The sequence below is a fragment of the Canis lupus genome, chromosome 11, assembly GCF_011100685.1.
Source record: "Canis lupus familiaris isolate Mischka breed German Shepherd chromosome 11, alternate assembly UU_Cfam_GSD_1.0, whole genome shotgun sequence".
Taxonomy (NCBI): domain Eukaryota; kingdom Metazoa; phylum Chordata; class Mammalia; order Carnivora; family Canidae; genus Canis; species Canis lupus.
In genome coordinates, this window is record NC_049232.1 from 49059052 (window position 1) to 49078156 (window position 19105).

General features: G+C 35.3%; 1 long non-coding RNA gene across 5 annotated transcripts; it reads right to left on the minus strand.

The window, feature by feature from the left end:
* Window positions 1-12965: 12965 nt before the first annotated feature.
* LOC111098079 lies at window positions 12966-17740 on the minus strand. 5 transcript variants are annotated; one of them, XR_005366909.1, is made up of 3 exons: window positions 17463-17720; window positions 14039-16186; window positions 12966-13176 (listed from the first exon to the last, which is right to left on the minus strand). It is a non-coding gene; the product is annotated as an uncharacterized LOC111098079 (long non-coding RNA). The 5 variants fall into 5 exon arrangements; XR_005366908.1 differs by having other exon boundaries at window positions 12966-14174; window positions 15676-16186; window positions 17463-17707; XR_005366907.1 differs by having other exon boundaries at window positions 12966-16186; window positions 17463-17740.
* Between the last annotated feature and the right edge of the window lie 1365 nt (window positions 17741-19105).

A 19105-nucleotide genomic window follows, 5' to 3' on the forward strand; every position in this document is an offset into this window, starting at 1 on the left:
TACATACAATCTTAAAAAAAAAGAATGATATGACTGTAAATTTGGGGGCACATAACATAGCTTTAAATTACGTAAAGTAAAAATTAATGTAAATAAAGAAAATAAAAATCATAATAAGAGAGATTTAACATGCTATTTTTGGTAGGGAAAATATTCAAAACATTTAAAATAAAATAAGATAAAACATTTTAAGAACTTTATTAAGCACACTGATTTGATATGTATAGAATATCATAAACACAACTATAAATCATACATTCTTTTCATACGATCACAATGCACTTAACAAAATAAAGTATATTCTAGGTCACAAAGCAATTTTTAAAAAATGCCAGTTAAGGAATGATAGAGTATATATTCTCTAACCATTGTAGAAATAAATATTCCTAATGATAGGAAATTAGGAAACACTCAAGTATTTGTTAATTAAGCAACTAACTGCTAAGTAATCCATAGGACAAAATAAAATAACACTGAATATTAGAAAATATTTTGAGATGAAAATAATAAATTTATATTCCATGAAATTTGCAGTTCTGAGGGTCAAATTTAATATTTTAAAATGCACATATCAGAGAGAAAGGAAGTTTAAATACCATGATTCAAGCTTCCAACACATGAAACAAGAAAAATTATGCAAATAACCTACAGGATAACTACAATACTATAGTAATAAAAGTAATCAATTATCTACTATCTATACTCATTTAGGTTAATGGAACAGAATTTAAAATCCAGAATAGCCCTACATATTTATAGACACTTCATTTGTGACAAAGGTGCCTCAAAGTGTATTATGACAAGTTTTTTTACCCCCATGAATAGTACTAAATCAATTATATATCTATATGGGTAAAAGTAAATCAAGTTACATTCTATCTTACACTGTATAGAAAAATTAACTTGAGGATGATTATAGATTTTATCAGATTAATCAATTAATATTAAAATTAAAAAAACATTCTGGGGGAAACAAGATTGAGAAAAACATTTTCATGTTGGACCTTGGAGTAGCAAAATATTTTTTAAATATTAATAAACATAAAACACTAATCAAACAGGAAAATAATTCATGTAGTACATTAATTAAAGAAGTTCTGGTTATCTAAATAAATCATCCTTAAAGCTAATGAAAAAGAGAAGACAGTCTCGATAAATACATGAGAGAATGACTTGCATCCAGAATATATGAAGAATGTTAATCAGGAAAAGAGGCAAAAATATACAATTAAAATATGGGGCAAAGTTTTATAAAACCACTTTACAAATGAGGGTATCTAGATGATCAATAACCATATGAAAAGATATTCAACAGCATTATCAGCAGAGAAAAGAAGATTAAAATTTTAATGAAGTTATAGTACACATCATCAAAATGGCTAAATTTTTATTTAAAGATTTTATTTATTCATGAGAGACACAGAGAAAGAGGCAGAAACATAGGCAGAGAGAGAGAAGCAGGCTCCCTGCGGGGAACCTTATATGGGACCCGGGGATCACGGCCTGAGCCCAAGGCAGTCACTCAACTACTGAGCCAACTAGGTGTCCCAAAATGGCTAAATTTAAGAAACTGACTATATGACATATTGATCAGAACCCTCATACACTGTTGATGAGATTATTAATTTTTTGATCAATTAGAAAAAATTCTTAGTATCTAGTAACACTAAATATACATACATATCCTTTATGACTCAGATACCTCTCCAATAAAAAGTAGTGCAAAAATCTATTAAAAGATATTTATATATACAGGAAGTTTGGTCATAATAGATAAAAATTGGAAAGAACTCAAGTGTACTCAGGAAATGATAGACCATTTATAATGACATTCTGTTACGTAGCAATACATAAAAGAACAGTCTCCTGACATGAAAAGATGCTCAACATCACTCATCAATTGGGAAATGCAATCAGAATCACAGAGACAACATCTCACACTTGTCAGAATGACTACAATTAAGAAACAATGAGTGCTGGGAAGGATGCAGAAGAAAAGGAACCCTCGAGCACTAGTAGAAATGCAAACTGGTGTAGCCTCTGTGAAAAGAGTATGGTGGTTATTCAAAAAATTAAAAACAGAATTACTGCATGATCCAGTAATTCCACTCCTGGATATTTACCCAAAGAAAATGAAAAGATTTATGCACCCCTATGTTTATTGCAGCATTATTTACAATGGCCAAATTATGGAAGCACCCCAAGATGAATGACTGATGGATGCACAATGAAGATGTGGTATGTATATTCAATAGAATATTTCTCGGCCATAAAAAAAATGAAATCTTGCCATTTGGAACAATATGGATGGATCTAGAGGGTATAATGCTAAATGAAATAAAGTTAATCAGAGAAAAGTAAATAAATACCCTGTGATTTCATTCATAAATGGAATTTAATACACAAAATATATGAAGAAAGAAATAAAGAGACAAGCAAAAAAAAAAACACCTCAAATCAGAATAGACTCTTGAATATAAAGATCAAACTGGTAGTTGACAGAGGAGAGGTAATGAGGGGGATAGATGAAACAGGTGGAGGAAATTAAGGTACATTTATCATGATGAGTAATATACAGAATTAAGTAATATATAGAATATATATCAGGTGGAGGAAATTAAGGTACATTTATCATGATGAGTAGTATACAGAATTAAGTAATATATAGGATATATATTAACATCAAAATATAAAAACTGATCAAATATATGATTACATAAAGTAGTGTATTTTAAGTTATACTAGAAAAAATAAAGGTCCCTTTTTCAATAACAACAATAACTCTAAGGTATCTAGAAATAAATTAAAAAAATACTTCTGAACTTTCTGGAAAAAATCGTAAAGCATTATTAAAAAAAAAACAAGACAAAACAAAAATATAAAGAAGGCCTATGCTTATAAGTAGAAGTTACATGTACAGATGGGAAGATACAGTATCTCAAAGATAATAATTCTTTAAAAATTAATCTTGTTAAAATGAATGAAATTTCACTTGAAATCCTGTGAGGGTTTTTCATTAAATCCAAAAAGGATGGGGAGAATTTCTTACAGATATCAAGATTTGTAATAACAATTTAGGAATAAACACTGTTTACTACTGCACTTAGACTGCTAGACAAACTAATATAATAAAAATGCATAAACAGACATTATGGCATAATAATTTGGTTTATAAAAGAATCTATGTCAATAAACAGATAGTAAATAGACTATTCCATACCAAATTGGGAAAAGCAAATATAACTTTTAAAAGACATTACAAGGGGATGCCTGGGTGGCTCAGCGGTTTGGCACCTGCCTTTGGCCTAGGGTGTGTTCCTGGAGACCTGGGATTGAGACCCGTGTCAGGCTCCCTGCATGGAGCCTGCCTCACTCTTTGCCTGTGTCTCTGCCTCTCTCTCTGTACCTCTCATGAATAAATAAATAAAATCTTAAAAAAATAATAAAAAACATTACAAGAACATAATCTAATCATATCAAATTACTAATTTGCTTTTTAAAAATATTTTATTTATTTATTCATGAGAGACACACAGAGAGAGGCAGAGACATAGGCAGAGGGTGAATCCCTGTAGGGAGCCTAATGTGGAACAGGATCCCAGGACCCCTGAAAATGACCGAGCCAAAGGCAGATGCTCAACCACTGAGCCACCCAGGTATCCCACTAATTTGCCTTCTTAAAATATAATATAGACATGAATGTGAACAAAAATAATGCCACAATGCAGCTGATAACAAAGATCAAATATCCAAAATATTTATTTAAAAAAGATATCGAGGTATTAACAAATCAGCCCAAGAGCATAAGTAGTAAATTACAAAAGAGAACACATAAGTGGTCAATAAATATAAGAAAAATTGTTCATTTTTTGTAGTCATATGTAAAAGAAACTCAGAAGAGCACTGAAATAATATTCCACACGTAAGATTAATCATATTAAATATTTTTGCAATATCAAATGTGGTTAAAGATGTGGAAAATAAGACATTTTCATTCACTAAGATAATGATTTAGATAATTAACAAACGTGGGAAAGATCTGTTTAAGGTGGAAGAAACTATGGAAACTTATCCATGGGATGTGCCCTTTGAGATAGGTGATTGATATCAGACTCAAAGAGTCAGGGATTATAACAGGAAAGCTTTACAGAGAAAGGGGGGAATAGCCAAAGAAATATTACAGGAGTGACTGACTGCTCCTCTACCTGGAATCCTTAGTGTTGAGACCCTTCTACTATGTGGAACATCTTATGTAGAAAAGTATATCTATTAAAATAACTTTATATCCTTATCATGTGACTTCCTCTCCTCACAAAACAGAGGTGAAACAGTGGTGCCTGAGTTCTTTTCTAGAGATAACGTGCTGTAGACCACAGCTGATAGAGAAGAGTTTGTGGGCATGGAGAATATAGAATTATGTATTAATTGGAGCTTTCAGATTGGAAGTGAAGAAACATTCTGGGAAGCAGTTGGCTGGAAGAGTTTTCCACTCTCACTCTCTTAAGAGTCACTCAAGAGTACACAGTGGGTATTCAATACAGAGGTGAGATGTGAGATCTAAAGCTTATGGCCCTCCAAAGCTGCTTTGACCAGAATGTTAGGCTTTATCTGTTTTACATATTAGATGTTATTTTAACATAGGACTACAATACAACCAACTTTGATAACCACCTGTTCATATTTATATTATGCAAAAAGGAGACACTTTGGCTCAAGGTCTCCATCCAGGTGATTGGCTGGAATTAGAGATGTGGTCTCCTGATTTTCAGCCCTTAGTTCATTATAGAAAAACATCTCAGAAAAATCAGTGAGCACTCTATAGTGGAATGAGCCAATGGGTCTTATTTGTACATTGGCATTCTGTATATATGCAATTGATCATGAAAACTGTGGATGTGGGTAGAAGGTGCTGCAGAGGAATCACACATGAGCACACAGACCTGGTTGAGGCTTGTGGACTGATCCTGTGTATTAGCTGTGCCTAAGTTCAGTTACAATGGAAATTTTGAGAAGCATTTGGGAAAAATGAAGCCAAACAAAATGTTTTCTATATTTCTACTTCACAGATTTCAACCTGTGACTTTCATAGGGCTATGGAGCTTATAGTCATGCTCTCTCATCATTCTTCCCTCCATACTTTGGACTCAGGGCTGCACCTGAAGTTCTCAAACATGCCACTCTGTGTCTTTCTTTCTTCCTCAAGCTGTCTCTCTTGCCTGGGCCCCTTTTGCTAGCTTTATCTCCCCATAAAACTATCTCCCATCTGTTCTACAAGATACAACTTAAGATGTTCTTTCTAGAAAACTTTGCCCTGTCTTATTTTATTTTATTTTTATTTTTTAAAAAAGATTTATTTATTTATTTATTTATTTATTTATTTATTTATTTATTTATGAGAGAGAGAGAGAGAGAGGCAGAGACACAGGAGGACGGAGAAGCAGGCTCCATGCACCGGGGGCCCGACGCAGGACTCGATCCCGGGACTCCAGGATCGCACCCTGGTCCAAAGGCAGGTGCTAAACTGCTGAGCCACCCAGGGATCCCCGCCCTATCTTATTTTAGATGTTCATCTCTTTTGTTCCAATAGCACTTAAGTGCATTACTTTTTCATGTCACTTTTTTACTGTAAAATAAATACTTGAAATATTTGTGAACATTTCCATTTCTCCTATTAGGCCGAGAGTTGATTCAGGGAAATTCTCAGGAGCAGATGCTACCTTGTGTGCAAGAAGCAAAAAAAAAAAAAAAAAAAAAATTTAAGGAATATATGAAAAAGAGGGTGTAAAAATACTACTTGGATGATGAAAGGAGTGATCAATAAATAGAACTGTTATTTATGTAAGGAGAAAATTATAGAGGGAATTGACTAATTTTAAAAGATAATGTAGTATCAGTTTTAGTCTTTTCATGGAGTGAATAAGCTACAGAGACTTAAAAACATATATTTGTATCAGACAATCTTGCTATTATTTGAAATAATTTTTAAAAATTATTAATTTTTAAAATTTTAAAATTAATTATTAAAAATAATTATTTGAAATAATTCCTCAATATATACCATATAAGACTATCAATATATTAGGAAATTACATACATATATGAGTTCATATGGTCATATGAATATATGTATGAATGATGAAGACCTATTGAATCCAAATATGTGGAGATAGGCCCTCCCAGCTCAAATCAATCACTGACCATTTTGTTCTACGGATGGTATACAACAAACAACAGAACATTCAGCACAAATCAAGAAAAGATTACACAAAGTGATTTCATTATAACAATAGTAAGAAATTCTACAGTGTCTATTAGCATCTTAGACTGTCTCTCTGTCTCCACTGTTTCTCTACTGCAGAACTTTGAGAACACTTCTCTTGGATTAAACATATTTGGCTTGGAGCAGCTATAGGACCACTTAAACCCATCAAAATAACTTTTTCTTTTTCTTTCTCTTAGACTAAGCGTATTTTTCTTTGACCATTATTTCCAAAGATTAAGTACTTAAACAGCATTACTGTCTAAGCACATCTTGTCTTGATCCTTTCTATAGACTGGGTAAATGTAATTCTCATGCTAGATTCAATTATTTGTATTTCTCTCAAACACTGTAAAAAAGCCCTCTCGTGTATTTTTATGCATCTTGCTGCATAGTAAATTCCACCATAGTTATGGTTTATTCTAAAGCCACGTTTAATAGGATGATCAGGTCATTTTACATTCAGACATATATAATTATCTTTTATGGGTGACTGGTCACAAATTCAATAGAATTAACATGAATGCTTTGCACAGCTCCCCACAGAGAAGGGTCATGAACTATCAATTGCTCAGAAGTACATCTAGTTGGTCATGCTCTGTTGCACATATTCTTTTCATGAAAATCAATAATTCTCTTGGTGGAATCTTGGATTTGAGTTTGCATATATTTAGACAATAATTGTTTGCATAGTAGTATTATGCAAAGAGGTAAACAGTTTCTGAATCAATCAACACCTAGATTGCTGGTCTAGTTGTTTATTGATTTTTGAGTCATTTTTTCCTATTGTCAAAAGAAAAACATAAAAAGGTAATAATTATTCTGATAATGCTCCCAGAACAGATTTACTCTTGTGTCAGTGATCTACAGAAATCAAATATGTTTGAGAGACATAATTGCCTCTTGCTTATTTTGTAATATTTCATGTTTCCTAAATAGTAACCTGAATGTATCATACGTATTTCAAAAATAACAATTCTCTACCCCTTTGGAAAACACACACACTTAGGATATATTATAAAAAGCAAAATATTATTATGCCTTTTAATTTTTTTAAGATTTATTTATTTGAGAGAGAGCCCTGAGCAGGGGGAGGGAGACAAGTAGATTCCTTGCTGAGTGGGGATCCCCATATGGGGCTCATTCCCAGAAACCTGAAATTATGACCTAAGCCCAAATCAAAATTGGATGCTAAACTGATGGAGTCACCCAGGTGTCCCCTGTACCTTTTGCTTTCTGGCATGGAAAATAAATGAGAAAGCAACTTGGAGATCATATGTGACATCTAAAATTCTGGTATTAACTAAATTAATAGGATGTTAATGCATAGAAATCTAATGAATGTTAAATGTTTAATTTCCCAAGTTATCTAGAACTTTTACAAATCATGGAAATGCATGGAAATAAGTATAATCATAGACATATAAATGAACATATGTGTATATGTCTTTCCAGTAACTATTTCTGAACTTCTCTAACCCATGTATTACCTGTGAGCTCAATAAACTCTAAGCATACTGCAACGAGTGCCAGTAAGGAGAGCAGAGAGAGAAATCTAGGAAATTTTTTTTTTCCAAATAAGCAATATTTTTCTATGATCAAAGATTTCTTGGGATGCCTGAATCTATGATCAACGATTTCTTGGGATGCCTCAGCAATTGAGCATCTGCCTTCAGCTCAGGACATGATCACGGGGTCTAGGATCAAGTTCGGCATCGGGCTTCTTGTGGGGAGCCTGCTTCTCCCTCTGCCTGTGTCTCTACCTCTCTCTCTTTCTCTATCTTATGAATAAATAAATAAATCTTTAAAAGATTTCTTTAAGATGGGTGAAATATTATTTTACTGTATATTATCTATAGCAATCTAATATGCTAGTGTTCACGGAAAGTAAACACTTTAAGAAAGGTATATAAGAATAATTTTTTAAGCATTTGAATTTGACATTTCATTTTTAAGGAACACTTCATTAGAGTAGTGTTCTATGAAACACTTTTTGGGAATAAATTTTTTTAATGGCATAAACAGCTCTATGACCATGTCTACTGAGAGATACACAAGGAATTAAAGCAACTGTTTTATAACATAAATGAAAATCATGCCCAGGGTAGCTGATTGAGTATACAAGACCTACTCATACCCATGTATAAAAACAGAATAGACAATGATGAATGTTAATAGGAGAATAAGGCATGGAATTAAAAACATAAGCTTGATGTAAAATTAAGTGGAACCCAAAAGAATTATGTAATACAAATCGAAAGTTAAGGTATGATGAACAGCACAATGAAAGCAGATAAACATAGGTTAGAAACTAGGCTTTATAACTGGTTTGACAAGTAAAATAAATTTCCTGACCTCCATTTCCTTGTGATTAAATAGGACTATTATATCACAAAGATTAATTAAAATCATACAAGCCACAGCTTGGCACATGGCAGTTGGCCAACATAAAAAGTTATTATAGGTATTAAGGTGCAGTATTAAAAGGTAATGATTACTTTTTGAGTTCTTTATATTCTTAAAAGTGGACCTACATACCCAGTGCCATTCTTATAACCTTGCAAGTATGTATTTGAAACTTTAACAGGACTGTTCAAAAAACTGTTGGCTGGTCTGTGGGAAATGTATTGCTGTAATGAATCCAGTGGTAGAACAGAACATTGATGGGAAAAATAAAATAAGAACAATGGGTGAGAGATAGATGAGAGGTTCCCCAAGTTCTATAAACATGCCATTCTTTTCTGGCCATTAATATTATGTATGTGTTAGAAGGGAAATACAGTGACAAAGCACAAATATGGTTAAATGTGAGTGATTTTGTTTAAGGCCTAAGACATTTCAACTTTGTCTACTATCACATTTCCTAAATACAAACTTTCAGTATTTTAGAGTATTTTAGTGATGATCTTTAATTAGGAGTGGATAAACAAACATTCTATGATTGCAATATATGATATGGAAATTCAAAATAAATAACATGACTTACAATATCAGATGGACAGACAAAAGCTTTCAAGAATGTCTATTTTCAATATCCTTTTTTTTTTTTTTTTTTGGATTTGCTCTATTGGTCCTTTCCTTAAGTTGAAACTCAGCTCACTGATTAAACTCTTTATTCACATTTAAAGCCAAAAGTTACCCTATTTATATTGCTTTAGCTACATTCCACAACTTTGGGGAGTGTTTTGTTATTTGGTTGAAAATATTTAAATTCTCTATTATGATATTTTCTTTGACCTGTGAGTCACTTAGAAGAGTTTACTTTTTAAAATACTTACATAACACATTTTGGATATCTTACTAGTTTTCAAATTTTGTTGTATTTTGATGATACCAATCCTTTGGTTTTGTTGAGATTTCCTTTATGGTCAAGTATGTGACCAACTATTTTTGTTTTTATTATTTTATTTTAGAGAGAGAGAGCTCATGGGGGTGAGGGAGGGGGAAAGAGAAGGAGAGGGAGAGAGAATCTTAACCAGGTTGCAGATTCCACGCCTAGCACAGAGACTGACACAGGGCTTCCAACCACTCTGAGATCATAACCTGAGCCAAAATCAAAAGTCAGGCACTTGACCACCTGAGCTACCTACCCAGGCACCCCATGGCTAATTATTTTTAAATGTCCCTTGTGTGCTTGAAGCCTGAAAGTTATATTGGGTGGTCCACTTGTGTGGGGCCTATGGGACCTAGAGTCACCTACTATTTCTCTTCAGAAGCATAGGTTTATAAAGTCTTTTTTTTCTTCCTAATAACACTGTAATAAAACACCAATAACTGGAAAAAAAAGAAGTCTATTTTATCTAGATTATTACTATCTCAGGACTATCACCCCTGGAGCTCTCTTGCTATGCCCTCTTAGCCCCTTCAATGTTTATTTTTTGTGATGATTTTGCACCTCTAGTTTTACCTTTCTCTTTCTATTCCTTACAGATGTTTAAATAAAATAGCCAGAGTTGGACATATTCTAAAGCCGAAACCTTTTTGTAAAATTAGGGGTAATTAATAGATTTTTCATTTTGCTTAAAGTGTCATTTTCCTTTGTAAAATTCTTGAGCTTCAAAGGGGATTATTATCCTATTGTCTTCATTTTTTTAATACATAAAGGTCTTTATTAAAACATTGTCAGGGGCACCTGGGTGGCTCAGCAGTTGACCATCTACTTTGGCTCAGGTCATGATCCCAGGGTCCTGGGATCAAGTTCCACATTGGGATCCCCACAGGGAGCCTGCCTCTCCCTCTGCCTATGTCTCTGCCTCTCATGAATAAATAAAATTTTAAAAAATAGTCAAAAATTCAAAGCACTGCTCAAACCTCCACATGATTTATCAGATAAAAAATAAAGTCCTTGTCATAGCCTACAAATGTGCACCCAGTTGGCGCCTAACACATTCTCTTTCCCTCGTTCCCTCTTGTCTGTGCTCCAGCTATATTATGTTTTTGCTGAGGTCCATTTTCATAAAAATAATTTTCCTGAAATCAATAACACATCTGTTCCCACTCTGTTGTCCACAATGTCATGTATTTTGCCTTCATAATATTGATCACAGTGCACAATTGTGAGATTTGAATAACTGCATTCTTTTAAAATATTAAGACCCAAAATGGCACACAATGACACATCATAGCCAATAATAAGCTTAGAATGAATAAATATGCTGTAATAATTTTGCAGTAGCTTAACTGAATCTCTTATATCTTCAAAGATCAAAGACTGTAGAAATTTTTTAATGTTGAAAATAGGTCATCAAAGACAAAGGCAAAGATAGTTCACTTAATTTAAATAATCCATAATTTGAGCCTCATTCTTTACAGTTTCACATTTCTTGGTCTTTTGGCCTCATCTATTTAAAATTCTGATTTCATTAAAACTGAGTGAAAATTCCAGATTCATCCAATTTCATTTTGACACCTAAAAATCAAAAGAGGCCATCAAGGAGGGATTCTTAAAAGTACAGAGATCTGACCTTTGGTTACAAAAAAAGAGTTTCACTTTCATCTCAAGGTCTCCATGGCTTGACAGAAATTTTCTCTACCTGTCATTTATCTCTCTCTCTTAGGTAAATTAAGTTATTGCTGTGACTGCTCAGGACTGTCATCTCTTCTTTATAAGCATATATCAGATCAGGATTTTTTAAAACTGGTTTTGTGTGACCTTATAGGTAGATGACAAATTTGAAGGAGTCCTTGTGTAGCGGGCACAGCATCCTGCTTGCTACTGAGCTCATATGATATTGATATTGGTTCTCTTGCACTAAAATATATTAAAGTTTTTTAGCTGGCTTTACAGAATATTTTAAAAAGTGGTGGAGAGAGGTAAAAGAGAGATAAAACTTACATATGACCACATCAGAATATTGTCTTTTATTTGAACATTTACAATAAATTGTAAAGTTTTCATTCAACATTAAAAAAGTGTTTCTGGGAATAAATAAGTTATAAATAAAATTGTTATTTCAGTTAAGTGACATCTAAATCTCTTTTCATTCACATCTTCAACACACAGACACACCCGCATAGCAAGTGAGTTGTATATATATAGTTTCATATATATGCTTAATGTACATATAACTACATATACATATGCTTATATAACTCATATATACATATATGCAACATTTTATATGCATATATACACACAATCAACTTTTTGCTAGAGATTATTATACAGATATAAAGACATAAAAAGTAACATATCAATTGTCTGAGATTAGGTTAGATGGAAAGAATAGGAAAAAGATGGGAAGCCAGCATATACCTGAGTAAGAAAAGGACCACTAATGACAAAGGAGGTAATCAAAACTATTTCCCTACATATTTGATATTATCTTAGGAATATAGCCGCTGATATCTCATTTTGGTTTTAACTTTTATTTCCTTAGTAACAAATTTCTCAACTGTATAGTCAGTCTTCACAGCAGAATCTAGCTTTTTTGAGAACAGGGACTCTGATAGTGTTGTCCTGGCAGGGTGGCTGTGCATAGAAGGCACCAGTCATTTCACGATTAAAGGTATCTCTATAATATATAGGCATTAAAGTGATTCATATGAGTAATGTTAAATTCCCTTAAGATTGCTTATGTTATATTCAGTGAATTAAAAGTGGGTCATAAAATACATGCAGGCTGATTTTATTTATAATTTGGAAAATATATAACATATCTAAATTAAAATGTTAATGATTATTTTAGATGGTATATTGTTAGATGTTCTAGATGTAATTTATAAAGCAAAAGGCTTAAAAATGTTTTAAGAGAGAGAGAGTGGGAGGCAGAGGGGCACAGGAAAAGGGAGACTATTTGTAAGTTCCTCTGTTCCTATATCTATTCTCCAGAACAACAGGATTCTGCAATCATGCAAACGGCCTTCAGGCTTTAGTCTTTTATCTTCTTCAGTCCATCATTATCAGATTCTATCAGGTTTCATCTGATGTTGTTCCCAGATACCTTGCCACCTAAAATCTCATTTTACAAAATCAAAGAATTCAGATATATAATAACTATTTCTGGAAATGATACTCAGAAGAGCATATCAGGACTAATATAAAATAATAACTACAGTTTTGAAAATGTACTCTATGCAGTATACTGTGCCAAATGCTTGAGGAACATAGGTAATACATTTTATAATTGCTTGTGTTTATTGTTATCCCCATTTTACAAATGAGAACACAGAAGTTTGGGAAAGCAAGAAAATCACAGATCTAACAAGTAAGTAAAATAATTCAATTTTTATTCAAGTGTGTCTGATTCCAAGGCTCTTGTTCTCTTGACCTGAACACTGGGCTTGTGTTCTGGTCTTCTGAACCCTCACAATTTCAGGATATAGACCTCGGTGGGGCTAAGGTAAGAAAGCCTCTTTATAGATTAGGATTTTTTGCTGAATAATCAGATGCCCATTCTCAGGCCTGTTTCCAAAATCTGCAGAGATAAAACATGTTACTAGAAAATCAATTTTAGAATAGGTTCGTTAATGGCAGAACTGTAACAAATCTGATACTTTCTTAATCTCTGATCAGTACTGGGTATCTCTAACTCGTAAGAGAATTAGTTCCTGCAGAAGGCAGTAACAGAATTATTGTTAGAATGGGTAAATCTCCCCTTGTTCCAACTGTCTCAGAGATGCCTGTCTCGAAGATGTCCTGTTTACAAGCCCAAATCCTGAACAGCTCAGTTGCCCTCTTGCCATTTGAGGACATTATGGCCTTGTTCCCTAGGAAAGCAATACACATCTTTCTTCCTGGCTCCAGGCAACCAAAGATACTACTCGGAAATATCAAATCTAAGCCGCTTCTGCTTCTTTTGATGGCAAAGGCTCTCTATATTTGAGGGCAAATGCAGTGGGGCACCACAAGATAAGGGATCCTGCAAGCCTTTGCTAGTCTGTAAGCCAAAGCTGCCTTTTCCACACCCTTGGATTCCAGCTACATTCTGTTCTCTAAGCTTCAATTGCTTTCAGGATATAAACATGGAAGCATGTATAAAGCAGGCAAATATCTAAGTGATCAATCTCTGAAATCCTCAGAGACTGCTTTAATTGAGTTCTTAATATTTAGACCAAATATTCTCAGAAATAATTGCCTTGAGCAGCTATAAACTTCTATAGGCCACTAATTCCATTGTTTTCCTGGGTATGAAAATCCTTATGGAAGCTAGTGCCTCAACACTTTTCCAAGAACATCTCAGAGCTGGTATAAGCATTCTAATCAGTGGCAGGAGCCACAGCCTGGGCTGAAAGCAGATTTCTAGATAGGTTTATATTTCCCACTTAAGAGGGACTTACAAAGTATCCAGCAATGGTGTGGGCATCTCCTCTGCTGCTGACTCAGCTCTTGAGCTTCTCTTCGCTTCTCTACAACTTTTTCTAGCCATTAGTATTATTCATTCACTACCATTTAACTTCCTAAGTTACGTATTATCTGAGGAGAGAGAAAATATATTACTTTGATTTGGACAGAGTGCTCTCTTTCTTTTTCCTATCAAGATATTAGCAGAGGCCAGCCTGTTTCAGCTCAGCACACTAGACCCGGTGCACTCCCATGAGGAGGTGGTGAGGACCTGACCATCGCCCTCTGCTTCTGTCTGTTCTGGCTCAGCTCTGCCCTTCGAGCCCTACTTCTCTCCCAGAAGGGTCTGTGTTCCTCTCTCCTGGAACTGTTGCTTCCCACCCTTTATTTCTCTCTGCTTTATCTTCAGAACCTTCTTTCTCCTCTAATCACTAGTTATCAAAGTAGCTTCTGCTATTCTTCTGTTTCTTTACTAACAGAGTGATGATTCCTGGGCATCTGTGCATGAACATCACTGTTCTAATTCCTTGTTAAGGACACCTGGATGGCTCAGCAGTTGAGCATCTGCCTTCAGCTCAGGGTGTGATCCCGGAGTCCCAGGATTCAGTCCTACGTCGGGCTCCCTGCATGGATCCTGTTTCTCCCTCTGTTTATGTCTCTGCCTCTCTCTCTCTCTCTCTCTCTCTCTCTCTGTGTGTATCTCTCATGAATAAATAAAATCTTAAAAATAAATAAATAATTATATCTTCCTTTATTATGTCCTGGTGCCTCTGGAATAGTGAGAATAGAAACTATTATCTCAAGCCAAGACCCAGAGAACAAATGGGGGAAAAGCCTCAGCTGATGACACACACCTAAAAGAAAGTCTTAGATTAAATTGCAGATAATCCTCAGCTTCCAGCACAATGATTGCAAAAGTGATGAGATCATATATACTATGTCTCAAGTTTTTCTATTTTATTTTCCCCTTTATGTTTGATTTTTATGCTACACTTTCTTTTTTTGGTAGAATATTTTTCAGTATGTAGCCTAATCAGCAACTAGAATAACTTGCCCGAAGCCTCATAGCCATTATATGTACAAGTGGCCCTGCTGAATGACTGTTTGGGAAGCAAGGGGAGCTGTATTTTAGTTCCTGAGTGGCATCTCATGGTGTGTTTATCCCAGCATCCTTTATAACACCCTGATTTATCTGAAGAATTTACCTACCCAGAGTCCCATTTCAAATCATAGCCATATTTTCTTATCCCCTGCCCTGCATGTGATCCATAGGCCTTCTGATTCCCTTTGTCAAGCATTAGTATCTAGTATCTAATATTCTCTCTCCAGCTCATGTTTTGTATCTTCTGCTTATTAGTATGCCCCTATTGCACTCACGGTACTAGTGAAGAATAAGAGATAGTGAAACTCAGCTCCAAGATAACCTTGATTAAGTTCCCGAAAATGTTTCCTTCATAGGTTAAACTACACTATCCTCAGTAATGCCCATGATAACTCCAGTATCCTAGGAAACCAGAGAACAGCAAGCTGAGATTTTCATGTGGCCACTCAAGACACGGCAGCATGTCTGTTGGAAGCAGTGAGTTTGCTGAGCCTGGTTCAAAGCTTGTCCTTTTACCCCTCAAGCCCTTACCTTGCTTCATAATGACAGCTACTTCCTCTTCTCCCTCCTGCATACCCCTCCCTGAAATGTAGATGGGGATGATGACAGGGATGCCACAGCCATCTGAAGTAAATCTTCTTGCTCTCTTCAAATCTCTCAGCTGAGAGTAGCAGACGGTGTGCTGCAGGTGGAGGGAGTTTCCACCTATGTCCTTTGCTCGATGTCGTCCTTTTCCACATAGGCCTCATCTGGGGGTAGAAGATGTGTATGTGGTCCACTCAAGTAGACAGCTGGGAAGGAAAGGTCCCTCAGGAACCAAGAACCTCTGTTCTTGTGTATTATATCCTCCGTCTAACTCATCTACATACTCTTCACCATTTGGACCTGCATATAATACATTTTGTAGGCAATTACTCACTTTAATGATTGGACAGAGAGAAGATATGGGTATTACAGGAGCTAGAAAGAATAATGTCATCTCCACAAGGATATTTTTTTGACCAGCAGTTACAGTATGGGAGTCATCTTGTAATCAAGTTAGCTGAAGAGAAAAAAAAAAGTGGAGGACGAATTAAATTTTTGCTTTGGGGCACCTGGGTGCTCAGTAGGTTAACTGTCTGCTTTCGGCTCGGGTCATGATCTCGGGGTCCTGGGATGGAGCCCCACATTGGGCTCTCTGCTCAGCGGGGAGTCTATTGTCCTTGACACTCTCCCTCTGTGTGCACTTTCTCAAATAAAATATTTTTTTAATATTTATGTTTTAAAACACACACAGTTACTGAATATTTAAAAATTGTTAGGCACCATGGTAGGAACTTGCACATGCTGATCTTGGCTTTGGTGAAAGCCTGGCATTGGCAGGGTTTTCTTATTTGGCTCTAACTTTATTACCAGCCTTCTCTGCTAGGAACTGAAAGCATTGAGCTTTGTGGGCCACCACTCCTTCAGACAGGGTCAGATATACTAGGGCTTCTTCATGAGAGCAGCTTTTGCCCATGGAGCTCTTATGTGTGCTCCATTCTATCCCCCCTCCCAACACTTTCAACTCCCAGGCTGGCAGTTATTTTTGCCTCCAACAGTTAACTACTCAGTCTTTTCTGCTTCCAGCAAGGGCCCCTGGCCCCCACAGCTTCACATGCTCCCCAAATCAATGTCTTTTGCCATTCTTTTATTCCATTACATTCCCCATGTAATAGGGAAATTGTCCAGTAAGACACTTTTTCCCCTCTAAGAAAATAGCCTCATGATCTTGATAGGATCCAAATCCAGAATAAAATATATACCCTACCTACTTACCTCCCTATCTACAATTTATTCCCCGTGATACATAATTTCAGGTTTTATACTGGCTCTTATTAAAGAGAATTTTTGTTGATATCCTTGTTTGCTCCAGTCCAGTCTTTTAAAAGTTAAGAAAGGCTAATCTCACTTTGGGCAATAACTTTCTGTGTTGCATTTTCCTCTTCAGGTTAGATGATTTTTCATTCTACTTTCCATTTTCCAGATAATCACAGATGAATAAAAGTGAGAAAGAAAATAAACCAACACAAAAGGCAGCAGACATCACTCAGGTAGTGAATGCACAGCAAAGTTACCTCACAAAAACTGTGGTGGACATGAGGCCCCTACCAAGGTACCAAGTACCTTGGGTATTCGTAGGTTATGTTTCCTTAGGCATAGTTGATCTCCTCTGGAAGGAAAATGATAACTTTAGCTGTTCTCTACTAAGTGACTTGGATTTGCTATACTCCCTTCTCATTGAAAGTGTATCTCATCCACTCCCATCTGTGCCCAAGAAAGGGTGTCCCCAAACCTACTTCCAGACCAGCAGGAAGCTTCTCTGATATCCTCAACTTCCAGATGCTTCTTCACTCAAAAACGTGTCATTGCATCTGGCTTTTTAAGGCAAGGTGCCCTGATCCTGTAGGTGGTCTGTTCATGGTGCTCAGATATGTGGCTGACCGCAGTTCTTTTCCAACCCTCTAAGACATCACGCGTGTCCCAACTTCCAATCATCCTTTACTCCAGATGGCTGTTGGGGTTGGAATATTGCCCACGGTTCTGGATATTTCTTTAACTTGTCGGTTACTCCTCAGGATTCTTCCATCCCAGATTAACTTTATGTAAACCAACTGCCTCTGAAAGATAATTTCTTAAAGGAAATGCTCTCACTCACTTTAATCACATGCTTAATGACATCTCTCTTTGGACATGCATGAATGTTTGGATTAAGGAAAAACTCTCCTCCTGGTCAGAAATACCCTATACTTTTCTATCCTCCTGAATGTCACGTCAGGCAACAACTCCTTAGTAAATAATGTAACCTCCTCAGTCACTGAAATGAAATGAGTGACACATTTTCATTTATATGATTATAGTAATTTAAGCTTATTTTTACAAACACTATTCTTTTATTTAAATATTTTATTTATTTAATCATGAGAGACACATACACACAGAGATAGAGAGAGATAGAGAGAGAGAGAGAGAGAGAGAGAGAGAGGCAGAGGCTCAAGCAGAGGGAGAAGCAGGCTCCATGCAGGGAGCCTGATGTGGGACTCGATCCCAGGTCTCCAGGGTTACGCACTGGGCTGAATGGCAGTGCTAAACTGCTGAGCCACCCAGGCTGCCCAAACACTACTATTCTCTTGTACAAACAGTACTATATAGAAAGAGTTAAAAGATTTTATTATTAAAATCCCACCATCCTCACAATCCATTCTATTTATATTTTCCTTTCCCATCTCCTACCCTAACAAGGAGATATTTATGTAGATTTTAAGCAGCATATGTGAAATTTTAAAGCCTTCATTTCTTCATGTCACATCTTCATATTCAGAAAATATTTAGAGAAACTCTTCAAATTTAGACAATATTCTAAATTTCAAGTGTTTTGAGTGAAAAATATTTTTTAATATGAGAAACACTATAATGTTCATATTATATATTAGTTTTCTTCTCTTTATTATATTCTTTAGCTCAATTCTTAGAAGTTAGAACATGCAATGAGAGTTTGAGCATTGTAATAACCCCCAAATATCCTACCCACCCCTCCAAAGATGTATTATTTGTTCCTTGTAATCAAGAGTATAGGTATGACAATTCCCATTGTATAGCGTAGCAAGGAAGAGAGCTAATGAAGGTTCCCAAGATAAGACTGGTAAAATTATTTTCATATCCCCAGATTAAGGCTTGAATAGTTTCTAAAGCAGACAGGTGACTATTTAACCAAACTATTTTCCTTGAACTTCCCACATGCCAGTTTATTTTTCAAAATCAACAATTATCAAACTAATATCTAAGTTTGAAAATATAATCCTCCTGTCTCCCTATATCTTACGTTTGTTCTAAAAAAAAAAAGCCAAACAAGTCTTGAAAGTAATTTTTCAATGATAAAAACTACCTTCTCCTGTGGAAACCACCTGACAACTTTACAACTTCATTTCATAAAATATTTGAA